Source organism: Strigops habroptila, chromosome 1 (genome assembly GCF_004027225.2).
Source record: "Strigops habroptila isolate Jane chromosome 1, bStrHab1.2.pri, whole genome shotgun sequence".
NCBI classification, from domain to species: domain Eukaryota; kingdom Metazoa; phylum Chordata; class Aves; order Psittaciformes; family Psittacidae; genus Strigops; species Strigops habroptila.
In genome coordinates this window covers 71,758,013-71,772,872 of record NC_044277.2, presented here as the reverse complement: position 1 = coordinate 71,772,872, position 14,860 = coordinate 71,758,013, and the positions used below count along the sequence as shown (strand labels likewise).

Here is a 14,860-nt window from a genome sequence, read left to right as displayed (position 1 = left end):
TTAAACTTAAATTAGTGCTGTAGATGAGAAGAAAGAAGTGTTGGTTATATGCACAATTGCTACTTTTAGCAAAGATTTTCTGAGATCAGAGGAAGCAAAACAATCTTTAAAGTCCCTTGAGAAGTGTGATTGTGTATGTCTTCAAAACATTCTCTGGTACAATTATCATGGAAAGGAAAGGAGACCTATCAAACTGTGCAACACTTTGTGTTGGTGTTGCAAAATTATTGTAATAAAAGTTAATCAGAAAATGTAATGAAATTCTGCAAAGCACTGCCTAATTTTTTGCAAAGCATTGATCAGTTCACATTCTACCCAATCAAACACCATGAAGTGATGACAATCCATGCTAATAATAACACAGAGATCATTAAAAGGTGACATGATTTTAATACAAATGAGAAAAGAGTATTATACTTGCCTATAGCATGCTTTCTGATGGAAAAAAAGGCCCAACTCATCATTATACCAGGTACCCCTTGCTTTATAATGTTAACACAAACAATCTCATTCTAGAAACACACCCATTTGGTAAGTTCGTATTCCATATTTCCTCTATGACTAAAAGTAGGATTCTCTCAAGATGTGTATGTTATGCTTCTGGTTAACAAAGGTATTTCTCAACACATGACCATAAAGGATGTGCCCACCTGACAGTCTCTTTAAGCTACATAGGAACTAAATCTATTTGGGGCTTACGGTGAAGGTTTGGTCCAAAATGACTTGTGTAACCTGTTCAACTAACTTTTTTTTTTCTTTTCTTCTCTCTTCCTCCTTATGTAATAGCCTATTCTTCTGGTGTATTTTGCCTGTGTATGCAGTTACTTATGCAAATCAGCTAACCCCTGATTCTCTCTGATCAGCTGTTTCAGGGGACATGATGTGTGGTATTATCCCTTTGGTATTCTGTCATGTAATTTGAACAAATAAATTTTTCCCAATTCCACTGGGAATTCAGAATTTGGAGTGGCTGAATCCAGCAGCGTGAGCAAGGTGAGGCTCCTGCAACACCATGCCCCAGGTCCAACCTGTAGTGAGGCTCAGCATGTATTCCCAGTAAGCATGCACACACATACACACACTCATAGGGTACTTATGTACATACACACATGGCTGTCCCCAAAGATCAGCACAGGCAGACACACTCAGCACACATGCAAACACAAACACAATCAACAGCTGCATCCTGCTCTCCTCTCTGGCTGACCAGGGTGAAGATCATTATGAAAATAGAATATTCTTCAAAGATCTCTGCTAGTAACCTTCTTCTAATTTTCTTCATATGCACTACTTTTCATGCCTTCTGTAAGTCTTCTTTAGGTTTCCTCTTAGCTTTCTGTGAAGTAATATTCATGTCATGAATTTATTTTGCAAATCTGTACTTGGTTCAAATTAGGTTTTTTACACTCCTATTTCTAAGGTTTTATTCATTAAAAGAAGAATTAACTTCTTTTTAATGGAGACAATTTCTCTGTAGGCAATGTGGATTGAAGCCAAACTTTAACAATCAGATTTTAATTTTTACTTTAATTCATTCATAATTGCATCCCCATAACAAGACGACTTGATTCTGATGTCTGCTTTTGACATAGTAAGGAGACAAGGGCTATAGTGGCTTTGGGCTATGGAGGCTTTGTTTATGTCATCTCAGACTTGCAGACGATGTTCTAGAGATCAGATAGAAGGTCAAAGTATTGTACAGCTTTTGGTTCTCGCTAAAGAAAGAAAGAGGAAGAACATCTTTTACATGCTAAGCCTGCATGAACCACATTATCATTGAATGCTAAATAATGGCATGAAGCAATGGTTGAATGAACTGCAATAAACCTGTAATTCATAATTTTTTAATATTGTATTTCTTCCCATTATAAGGTGAAATAGAAGCATCAGGTGAGATTTAGGAAGAGTCTGTTTAACAGCTGGTGTTTTGTGGCTGAAATACACTTGTGATTGCTTGCCTTTTCACTTTTGGATGCACATACATCGATTCCCTGTAATATCGGTCTGAAGTAATACTGGTCTGAACTGGCTTTTTGTGAGCTTGCTTAGTTCTGTAGAAAAAGGAGAAAAAAAATTCACACAGTGTACAGTACAAAAAGTCTTCATATCAAGTTATCTGGTAATATCTCACATTTTTTTCCTTGCAACACCTAATTTGCTCTGACCAGCCTTGAATGCGCAGAACATGAGGTAGGAGAAATTTGTTTAGAACTCAGAAGTTTCTGAAATCGTAGTAGTCAAATTCCTGCTTACAATCTGAAAAGGACTGTCTTTTTGGAATGAAAGGATGTAGTAGGATAACCAGCCTCCTTCCCAATTTCTAAAATGTAGAAGGTAGACTATTCTGTTTCAGGTGGATACTTGACTTTTTATTGCAAAAACGTATTGTTAAAATTTTGAGTTTTTAAAATAGAAGGGGCTTCCAATTTGTACTCATTCATTATAAAACCCTATTAAAACCTGAAATCTAGCTACTTTTTGACAATAATTGTTGCATTTAAAAGGCATTCCTAGAGCTCAGAAAAAATCCAGCATTAGTTACTCATAACTGTAGCTTGCTACAGGAGAGAGAACGCTGTAGGAAAGTAACATTGGAGCACTTGATCAAAGTACACGGGGGAAAAGAAAACAGCTTGAAGGGAAAATGCAGCTCTCCATCTTACATATGGTCTGAATAGTATTATTTCACAAGAAAATCCAGGTAGGTTGTTTTCAAACAATGAAATTGTTTTGAAGTGCTTAATCAGAAAGAATGTTTCCTCTCCTGTGCTTCTCTCAGTTGTCCCGCACCGTTAACCACAGCCACCTCCTCCACATCACCTTCCTGTTTCTATTAGGCTGAGATGCATTCAGGATCTATCTTAATGCCTCAGCACTGAAGCTTCCGGCCTGGAATTTGTTAACTCCAAGGTCTTGTTGTGCTTAGGGATCAAATGTAAGCATTTAGCATAGCTTATACATCCAGAATTCATCCAGAATTTTTTAGCACTTCAAGACAAATGAAGATTCAATGACATCAGGTAAAAAGGGCAGATGATGGGTGAACCCTACCCGGAAAGGAGTAATCTCTTTGACATATCTCTCAGAGATTCAATAAGACTAACAGAAATCTTATATGCAAACAGTGAGAAACAGATAGTGAAGAAAAAAAGAAACGTGTATTTGTTTCACATGTTGATCAGCCAACACCTACATTTATGAAGCTAGTTAACTGATTATGTTCCATCCAATTTTTAAGCAAGCCAAGGTATAAGAACAGTTCTTCTAACTAGAAGGACAAACTGTGACCTATAACACACACGATATAGTAATCTTTCAGAAATGAAAAGGGTCTGAGAGCATGAGCCCTTATGGAAAAGCAGTCAAAGCATTTGATATCTTCTTTTCTTACAAGATGATCTATAACATTTTCTCACTGCCAAGACCAACCAAATATATGTGATGTATAAGACTGACAGAGATATTGTTCTTCCCCACCTTTTTTTGCTCTATACATATGTTTACAGTACCTTGTCAGGGAAAAAATTTCCCTTATGCTGATGCTCTGAAGATGGCACACATCAATGTTACTGTATGTTTTTCTTATACTCTTAACCCACAGCTCAAAATTGTTTACAGCACAAAAATGAACTGAAGAGGACAGCCCAACCACAATCTTCATTGCTTCTGATATCACCAGAATAACAGTTTGGAATGCCAATGGAGGAAGGGAGAAGAAGGGAAACAGAAAGACTTTGTGATGTAGAGGGGACATTATTTTAAAAGGAGAGAGAGATTTTAGGACAAAGATGACTCAGTAGAACATAGTAGGAGTTTGAGGGAGAGGAGATATATTTCTCCATACCATTCCCAGCCCGTTATTTTGTTCCCAAAGTCTTCTGAGGATGGCCATATGATATTGCATCAGCAACATTTACACCCATCTGTCGTGTTCTCCAAGAGCAGAAATACAGACAGATTAGGATTTTCTGACCACCTCGCTCTATCGGGAGTTAGTAAATCTGTTTGGAAATACTTTTGCCAAAAAGTTCCAATGAAAAGATTAACTCTCCATAGCAAGTGAAAAATAAAAGTTTTCTATCTTTTACATACACCTCTATTTAGTGAAAACTTCCTCAACATCATATTAGAAAGAGGTGTCAAGCATATTTTAAGTCAATTTCTCACATAGTTTGACTGATACCATGCTTATGCTGATTTTTTCATTTTCAGCTATACTTAATATTTAACACAGTCCTCTTAGGCATATGAGAAAGTGAATAAGATGTGGCTTAGTTTTTGCAAGTATCAGATACTGGAGCTGACGTTCAAGTCAATGCATTTTGGTAAGCTAAAAAACTGTGGAAGCACAGAACATCAGAAGTGAGGCTCCCCTGGATCAAATTTATGCTTAAAACAAACATCAAATGACTGTGCCTGGGTGCAAAGAAAGCCATAAACCATTTTATTGCTATTGTTTAGTTTCATGTGCTGAGGTCTTAAAGCAAAATGGATAAATGAAGGTTAAATAAATTAAACCAAACATTAAAAAGACACCTGTTATTCCTCTCTTTGATTGCCATTCATTTATTTACAGCTCAATTGAAATTGTACTGGCTCAGAAAAAGAAATGAGACAAAAGTCTGCCCATCAGTTCAAAGGCTATATGGGCAACTGGCTTCTAGCCCTTGCTCCAGTGAACAACTTCATATCTGATTACAAAATATCTAGGTGGCTATGATGTGCTGCTGAGGACTTAAGGAGCTCTGTCCCAAATCAAGCAAAGGCGGCATTTAAGACTGGGTCTTCTGTAACCAAGCTGAGTTCTTCCAACAGCTGAGTACAGAAGACTGACAGTTACTACCCTCAGACTATTTTTTATGAAGATGGGAGGCTTAGGCACTATCTCTGAACCAATTCTTATGTGTTGAGTCACCTGTATGAGTTAACAATATGAATCCCAAAGGTGTATCGGCATGCCTTCAGTTCCACATAGCCCACACAGAAGTGATCCTGCATGTGCCTGTCAACAAATGTATAGGAAGTTCTGGGTTTTGAAGATCCATTTGTTTTACTTGAATGCTTAATAAGACTGTCAGGTATACAAATCCTTCCAGTAACTCTAGACTTCTTTTCACTTCTAGGCTTGTTTTCACTTCTAGAAACACACATTTAGAGCATGTAGTCTAGTGCTTGTATCATGCGTTCAAGACGAAGATATTTCACTGAGATGATATTAAATACCTCTGATGAATTTGCTCCAAGATAGCTTTATTTAAGAATAATTCACTAGAATAGGGCACTCACTCATGTCTTATATCTTCCTGATGTACTTTATTCAAGCAGAGGCTTGGCTGTGTAAGCTATTTTAATTAACACTTTAAGCTAAGCCTTCACCATCTGCTCTCCTTTGTAATTACAAAAGTAAGGGAATCTCATTTTCAGTAGTATCATTAAAATTCAAGATATTAAAAAAAAGACATAAACGCATGCCATTTTATTCATTTCAAGGGCATTCATTTGCTGTGTTCCTTTTTATCATTTTTGTCTCATTTCGGACTCAAAGGACAGAGCAGTGCTAAATGGTGCCAAAATATTTCCTTGACTTTGCTCTTGGGCCTGCCTTTGAAATCATGGATGACTCACATGAGCTTCTGAATCACAGAAAAGGAACAGGTTCTGTAGCAATATCTTTCTAGGCAAATAAAAATTTGCTTTCAGGAAATTTAATAGAATTTTTCTATATTTTTCTTTATCGAATTCTCTAGATTTATCTGTTATGGGGGAAAAGAATATTCATCAAGAATGTAAAAATAAAAACATAGGCCACACTAGCAAAAGATGCAAAAAATGAATGTCAGAAGTAAATAAGTTTCCTTGAAGCATTTTTTGATTTATTGCAGTAACTTAACATGTTATTGAAAAGACTGTATTCGAATGTGAACAGATGAAAACAAGATCTGAAAGGACTTCTAAATTTTCCAATTGTGAGTCACCACGTAGAATTTACTGGCATAATTTTGTTCTCCAGTGTTTATACAAGCTCTTACAGGATGTTATTTTAGAAGCAGTTGGACATTTTACAGCGTGCTTTTTTCCATGCAGTTTTGGGGCTTTTTTAATAACTTCTGTTTGCCTGAGAATACACAAACATTTTGAAGACAATACAGGGATGCGGTATACCCAGATCTTTCATGCTACTAAATGATGCATTCTATACTCTGAAGATTACAAAGAGGCAATGAAATGAAGCTATGGGTCTAGGAATTTGGATATAGATGCAATAATAGAAATACAAGTTATCAGTTATGTACTTGTGATTCCTGTTCACTGCACAAGGAGAACTAGGCACTTCAGAAAATATCCCAAAATCCAGCATGTTGACCAGGGAACTGTTTAAAGTTAATAACAGAAAGAACACAGTGCCTTTCTCCATGAATAGCATAAGGCACCTGAGAGTTTGCAGAAAAGCAATGCATTTTTTCCCCTCCTTTGTTTTCCCTCTTTTTTTTTCCTTTCCAAGAGGGATTGCTGAAAGTGCCAGCACTGCTCCTGAGCACCTCTTCCATAGCCATAGTTCAAGCACTGATTCAGTGGTTCTGAAACAAGGCAGGCTAAAATCATGGGACTCACTGCCCTAATTCATTTGCTGAGCAGTGTGACTTCTGGATTCTCATCTCTGCTAACGCTTCTCTGTTCTCTGTTGACCCAAAAGCTGTCTAGCATAAAATTGTCTTAGACATCACAGACTTAGCACTACTCTTGCTTGTTGTCCTGCTGGCTCCACGAATTTGGCATTATCTTCTGGTAATACATATGTACCTATGAAATATACCTCGTCCTTGCAGCTGTAAGACTTCGTTGCTTTTATGTGCAAAGGGTACCCTCAGCATCCCTAACGAGTGTGCAAGCCACAGGTTCATGACAGAAGGATGGCCACTGACACCACTGTCTAAAGGAAAACTGGGCATAGCTTGGGACTTTGCTGCTACTCTTTCTAGTTTCAGCATCCTGACTCAGCTTAGCTGGGAGATATTTTAGCAGATGCAGAACTTCAGCTGTAGCATATACAGAACCTGCAAGCTTCTCTGTGAGTTGACTGGTGAACTTCAAATGATTTTAAGTTCAGTTAGCAACTGAGCAGATGTTTTCTCATTTGTAATTTTGAAGCTTGACACCTGAGATTTATCTATCTATCGTATCTGGCACCAAGAGCCTTTCCTGTATGTTCTCATTATTGCAATTACCATTGAAGTTGATGATAGTTGCCCTTTTCTGATTGCCAAATTCAATTCCTGCTAGCAGCCTTTTAATTAATTCTGATAATCAGTAGACCAATCATCAGAGAAAGGCAAAAGGGGCTCACAAGATTTCATTTTGCCTATACTTACTCCTACTGAAAATTATGACTCAGTCGGAAAGAAGAGCCAATATGTAGCACTGAATGATTCATTATAAATATTTCGAACTCTGACAGCATTTATCATTAAAGCTTTATAAATGTGTTTCCTAGAGAGAATCCTGTAGTCCACATCTTCCAGTGTCGGCATGCTGTTTCATCCAAACCAAAAATGGGCTACAGCAGCTTCAAACAAGGTTTATAGTCTTCAAAATTTCTACTTCCCTGTGAGATAATCTCAACAAATTTTGGATTTATGTCCATTTAGGCTTTTAGAACTGGCAAATAAACACTGTATGTTTTTTTTCCTGGGGAATTTGGTAGTTGGGTGTTAGTCAAAGATCTGAAAAGTTTTTGAGAACTAAGAGAACGTAGCATATTTTTTATTAGACTAACTTGGATAGAAAAAAAAATAGCAAAATGTTAATATCCAGAAACTTTTATTTGCATATGGAGCAGAAGGAACAAATTTTAAAGCTCAACAGAAAGTTTAGTTCTCCTCCTGTGCAAACCAAAAATAAGCATATCCTTATACTTGATCGTTTTGCTCTGACCGCTGAAGCTTTTCTGTCTGAATCTCACTCAACCACAAGAACAGTAGACCTCTTCCAGATGATTACATGTTGCACCAGTCAAAATCTGCAGCAGCTGAAACAAAGGAGTGATTGAGCAACTTCATTTAAAACGAAAAACTGAAGCAGAAAATGTTTAATCTTAGATCACAAAAAATGTAATTAAGGTACAATCTGAATACTGATAAGCATATAGTGTCCCAGGTACTACCTGCAATTTCTTCTCAGACACCAAATTGTAGGTGATAACCTCTTTACAAGCACCTGCTGCCAGGGAGCTCACCCAGCAAAGGCTGTCTCTGCTGTGCATCAGCTTAATTTCAGCATCCACACTATTCAACAAAGTTGTATAGTGTGGGTGTTGCGATGTGTCCTCACAAAGAGTATTTAACTGAGATAGTCATGCATGGCTCAGAGCTCTCTTTTACAACATGGAGTGACACAGCCACATCTCCTTGGCATAGTTACATGCTATGAATTGAGCAGATAAGCAGTGAGGGAGAGATGTGGTTTGTGCTAGAGTCATGTGAGTAACTGTCTATGCTGGTAAATTAAACATGGCTGAGACCTTTGTTAAGCCCAAAAGTCGACTTGGTGTGAGATGCCTCTACCCCAGACTCCCAGCAAGATAACTACGCCCCACCTGCAAGTTAGCGTTCACAGAATATAACCCATGCTGGTTACAGATGTACCTGCGAGTCTCTCTCATCTGCCATAGGTGATGCTTGGGCCCACGATGTCACTCACTGATGACTCCACTGCTGATGATGCTTGAATCAGACACCCACCCACCAATCCTCAGGGGAAACCCTCCCCTCCCAGTAGGCTCCACATGGCCCAGCTCAGATCCTAAGCTCAAGTCCAACCTTTACCCCAGGACTGCCAAGACCACCACTAAACCATGTCACTAAGGTCCTCACCTACATGTTTTTTAACAGTTCCAGGGATGGTGATTCCACCACTTCCCTGGGAAGCCTGTTCCAATACCTGATCACCCTTGGTAACTTCCAAGCTGTAGGAAGGGAAATATCGCATTAATAAAGAGCTAATGCTAGTTATAGGTAGCACAGAGTGTGGACCAAAGTAATGCCAGTTATTTAGGTTCCAGGGTCACTCTTTCATATGGTTTACTCATATCAATGCAGCCATAAGGGTTGTCGGCAGAGGTTACAAAACCATTGTTTCACTCCCAGTGGTGTTCAGTAAGGCTGTGCTGTTTTACTCTGCCAAGGAACGGTATGAAGAAAAACTGGTGCAAAGTAACTGCCTCAGGAGTGATGACTTCCTGGCATAAACCCCAATGACACTATAGACTTAATTCTAAGGGAAAAGTGCTTGTTGCAAATAATTTGATAAGTTATATAATTTCTCTTGGGAATATTATGCAGCACAGAAAACTGACATGCTTTCATTCACCTGACTGTATAAAAATACATTTTATAAGAAAGAGAAACTTGAATTATGAATAGCTTAGGCTACCAACAGAAAAAAATGGATACACGTATGGAAATTGAGAGTTTGACTATGCTTTTCTGTAAGTGTTTCTATTGAGATTAAATTATGGTGGTTTAGCATATGACTAACTCTCTCATTCTTTTTGTTGGGGGAAAAAAAAGATGTGTAGAAATCATATACCTTATTACCATACAGTATGTCTGTGATCGTGACTTCCTAAAGCTGGAAAAAAATACAAAAGAGACCTTTCTTAATCATCACTTGGTGTTAATAAAAAGGCACCAGAAGGAGCAGATGAAACAAACCATTTAAGTTAATATACACTTGTCAAGCAAGAAACAGTAATGATGACATGACTCAGTCTCTCAAAGACAGGAAATTTTTTTGTTTCAGTGAAAGCTGATAATCTCAGTAAGCCACCCAGTACAAAATAGGAAATGAAGTTAAGAAATTAAAAGCTCTTCCATTCCTCTCATTCTTTTCTCCTTGCACTAATAAATTATTGTGTTTAATGTTATGGGGTTATACAGAGGAGAAAGCAAGCCATAGCTTGTTCATCAAAGCCTGATAAAACCAGAAGTAAGTTCTCTTTTATTGTCAACATACAACGACAATTTTCATAGAACTATTATAGATGTCAGCTCCCTATAAATACTTGTGTCCTATTATAGGTAAGCCATACTTAGAGGACGGAAAGAATTGAATGAAAAACCTATCCCTTGCTAAACAAAATAACAGTCAATGGAGTGCCAGCAATGTCATGTAGAAGATTCTGGATGACACATGTAAATCCCATGCCTCTGTGAGAGGAGGTACTGTTACTCTTCTTGGCCTCACTGAGGGTGAGCGTAAGGGAAAGCTGTGAGCACTCTCATGGAATTCTAGCATTACAGTTTGTTCTTACGTAACATACTTTCAAGCATGGTGATGTTAGCAAATAAATCTGGATAAACCATACTAATAGAAAATTAATAAAATACAGAACAATACAATGAGCATAAGTTGCAACATAAGATGCATTATGCCAGTTTGCAGATGATGCATAAGTCATAAAAATGACATATCAATGATGTCTAGAAGTTTGTTCAAATCCTGTTGCAGTCTTGACAATGTGGTCAGTATCATACCTGATAGCAAACAGTAATCTGTTTTGATAAGCAATTGCTTTTTTATGTTTGGGGATTAAAATTTCCAGTTCTTCAGTTTGAGAATGTACCGTATCCCATATTGGTCCTAAGGGTCCTGTCCAAGTTGCAGGCCAATACTCCTCCAGCAGCAATATGAATTAGCTTTTTGGTTTCTCTGAAGTCATTCCGTCATTACACAGAGCATCACAAAGCAAAACCAATACACATACAACTCAATTTTGACTGAAGTACAACCATGCAGTTACCATACACTTAGCCTAAATAGCAGGTACCTGGAGGTCATATTACTCTTACAAGTGTCTTCTATTACTAAATGTTCATGGTTTTCCCATTTTACATCCATAAGTATAGATTAGGTTACCTTTGTTATCCATGCATTTGGTCCCTTGAACTGGCAGCCATATTCTATTAGCTACAATAACGGGGAGTGGGCCGTATTGGTAAATGTATTCTTCTGTAGTTTCCCTATTTATGGTGCAGTGATAAATAGATCCACTTAACAGACTACTTTTGCTTCCTACCCCTAAGCTTTGATAAAATGGGGTTTACAATACTGGCACAAATCAAATAATAGGGTCCCTAATATAGCAGAATTCCCACTATGGATCCAATTGGCTTGTTTTTTATCTTCATTTATAACAAAGATTTGCACGGTAACACAAGCAATGGCACTGCTGGTATTGGAAACAAATTTGTAAACACCAGCATACATTTCCTTGAAAATCTTCTGGAAAATCTTTTTTCCAAGGGGTTAAGGGGTTAGGCTAATAGTCAAGGTATTGGTAATTGCATCCTTTCCAATTATTATGTCCATAGTCTGACAATTATAGCTTGTTTGCTTAATAGTCCTATCCTGGACACTTTATTACTAGTGATTTCTAAGTTGATTGATAGAATCCAATGTTCCTGTGCCCAATCCAACTGTTCTTAATGTCCTGGAAAGATCCTTAACTATGCAGGTTTTACAGTTTGCAATCGGGATGTAGTGCGTGCAAGGTAAATGTTATCCAAACCATTCACTACTTCAGCTGTGGTCGTAATAAATTTCCACTCCTGAGAGGTACATCATGAGTCCAATATAGTCTACTTGCCCAGTAATCCAAAGGACTTTCCCTGCCCTAAGGTTTGCTTGTTGACTTTAGATAAGAGAATCCTTATTTTTATGATCAAATCCACTGGTTGTCACTACATTTTCTGCTTGTTTCTTAGTAATTAAACAACCTCACCTTCTGGCATGCTGATGCAAGTCACATGCTCCAGTGTGTCCAAATCATTCATGCAGCCATTCAGCACTCAAGGCAGAAGAAAGGTTAGGCAAATACCATAATTTTCTGGTATGCTGCTACTTGCCCTATAGTAATAGGATGACAGTTGGCAATATCATATATTTGCTCCTAATATCTGCTTCGCTATATATGAGATATATGGGGAATTTGCCCAGTTTCCTAGTTATTGTGTAGCACTATGCCATACAGCACAGGAATCAGCGTATATGGCCTGTGCCCTATTTCTAAGAGCTAATACTATGGCACAGAGCTCTGCTAATTGCGCTAAACCTGTTACTCGCTCTATTACTACGAGTTCTTTGACTACAAATACAGCAGCAGCCATTCCTTGCCGTTTACATTGTATTTTTTGAGTACTCCTGTCAGTAAACCAGACACCATCTGGTTGACAGGGACTGAATTTAGGCATCCTGGATAGAAGAACAAGGAGGCTTCATGTATTCGATGGGCATTTCTATATGCTCCACAGCTTCAGTAATTTTATTCTCCTTAGTTAAGCCATCCACAGTTTCATGACGATAGATATACAATATTCACCTTTGCACAGGGGTCTTAATAGGCTACACCTAAAGGTGCTGGTCTACCAGCAAGCATCGGTTTAAGAATAGGTATTGGCAATGGTATAGTGCTCCTTCCCTGGGTCAAGGGTTCAGTCACTGCCAGTCCTTTGCAAGCTGCTAACAGCATCTTCCCAAAAGTGGAATATCTCTGCAGATATACACATATACTGCCACAACAGTGACCTCCTGTGGTAATTTTAATGTTTCTAGTTATTTAGACAACACCGCACAGACAATGGTTGGATTGTTTAAAACATGCATTAAAGGAGTAAATATATATAGAGGAGTCCCTATCAGGTGGAAGCAAATTAGCTTCCTATCTGCACCTGGTACTGTAAAATAGAATCATAGAACACCAGGTTGGAAGGGAATCATTCTGGAGGACAAGTCTTAAAAAAGCAGTGCAAGTGCAGCAACCTGAACCTGAGCTGGCTTTGGTGCCCAGTAACTCCATAACAACACACCACATCCCTGTCTGAGTGGACCACCATAACAGATGGAGCCAAAGTCATGGACTAAATGAACTTAGTGGACTTTTGTAGACATTTAAGGGCATTTTAAGGAACATTTTACAGGTGTGTTCCATAGACCAAGGAATGAATATCTGTGTATTATATCAAAGGATGAGGAGTGGTGTTAATGAGATTAATTGGACAGTGTGGGACCTGAGCATGATGTAAACAGTATGGAATAAGGGGTGGAGAATGTGCTGGTTTTGGCTATGATAATTTTCTTCACAGTAGCTTGTAAATGGAGGTGTTCTGGATTTGTGCTGGAACCAGTGTTGATAAAACAGGGATGTTTTAGTTATTGCTGATCAGTGCTTACACAGAGATAAGGCCTATTTCTGCTCTTTCCAGGACTAGGGTGACAAGAGTTGGGAGAAGACACTGTTGGGACAGCTGACCCAACTGACCCAAGGGATATCCCACACCATATGATGTCATGTTCAGCATACAAAGCTAGGGGAAGAAGAAGGAAGGGAGGACATTCATGAGTGATGGTGTTTGTCTTCCAAGTAACCATTACACATGATGGAGCTCTGCTTTTCCTGGAAGATGGCTGAACACCAACCTGCCGATCGAAGCGGTTAATAGTTTTGCTTTTGCTTGTATGTGTGGCTCTTGTTTTACTATTAAACTTTATCTAACCCACGAGTTCTCTGACCTTTCCACTTGTTCTCCTCATCACCATTGGGGAGAAGTGAGGAAGCGGCTTTGTGGTGCTTAGCTGCCGGGTTAAACACGGCAACTGCCGAGAGAGGAAACATCTGTGTTCTTCTAGTTTGGGTCAAAAGGAAAACCAAGAAAGCTCAGGGTCATAACCCATCCTGCGGAGCAAATACGCAACTGTGCTAAGCTCTTGCAATTACTGCAACCTGGGCAACCGCTTTGGAACTCCCCCTGTGACACCAAAATGGTCTTTGTCCCTAATTTTGCAAAGACAAATGGTCTGGTTCTGGGGTTCGTGAAGAGACGAATAGGCCGCTGCTGCTTTCCACCACCTCCAGAAGCTCTCAGGCTGCCCTTGCGCTCCTCCCCTGCACACCACCCACCCCAGCTGTTGATCATACACTGCTTGTATGGAGAAAAAGAGAAGATCTCGGGCCTTCCGTGGACGTCCCTCAGTGTCCGCTGAGGTGCGGGCACAAGACATCCTGCTTACTCGGGACAGACGCAACCCTCCGCCGCCCGCATGGGGACAGGCAGCCAGCTCCCCGCCGCGTCCCCCTGCGGGCGGAGCCGGTGGGCGGGCGCGGCCCCGCCTCTCCCCGACCGAAGCGGTGCTGCCGTGGCCGGTGCTGCGCCAGGCGTGTCAGCCGGGCCAGGCCCGCTCTGTCTCCGGCGTAGGCCTTACCCGTCGGAAGGGGCTCGGGGCGTGCTCCGAGGCGGGGCGCACGGCGGCGCTGCCGCTCCGCCCGGCAGCCGTTCTCGTAGAGCCGGGCACCACGCGTGCTCCGGCCGCGCCGTGGTGCGCCGGTATCGTCCCGGTGGGCAAGTGGCGGAGCCGTCAGTGGCTGTTTCCGCGTCGCTGGGTCCTTTCTTTCCCTGGCCTGCCTACACCAGGCGGTGGCGGTCGCTCTGTGCCGGCGCCACTCCGTGCCCCGCGGCAAGAAGAGGTGTGGCTTTCCGCCGGGCCCGTGTCTGGGGGGTTGAAGCTAACGGCGCGGTGCGCCGCGGCCACCGGGGGGATTCTCGCAGCGCCCAACCTTCTGCCCTGTGCCTGTACTCGAGCTGCCGACGCCAAGTTGGAGAGAAGGAGCTTTTTTTCTCAGCGTCAGGTGAAGAGCTTGCTGTTTGGATGGATGCTGGGAAGATCCTGTTGGGGAATGTGGAGCTAATTGCTGGCCTTTGCTCTACTGGGAGAGTACCATCATCACGGTTTCTTTGCCAGCTGGTTCCCACCTGACTGAGTTTTGGCGAGTACTGGCCGAGCTCTAAGCACCTTTGCTATCCCCAAG

General features: G+C 40.4%; 1 protein-coding gene across 2 annotated transcripts in view; it reads left to right on the top strand.

Annotated features, from left to right (window-relative positions):
* The window catches only part of C1H7orf57 (chromosome 1 C7orf57 homolog), a 71,681-nt gene that overhangs the window by 45,745 nt on the left and 11,076 nt on the right, over positions 1-14,860 (top strand). The window contains exon 1 of one of the 2 annotated variants that reach the window (XM_030482128.1): positions 14,162-14,680. The exons of the other annotated variant lie outside the window; for it this stretch is intronic. The gene's annotated coding sequence lies outside the window, so the exon portion shown is untranslated. Of the gene's footprint in view, positions 1-14,161; positions 14,681-14,860 lie in introns of those variants that run through there. 2 annotated transcript variants of the gene reach the window in all.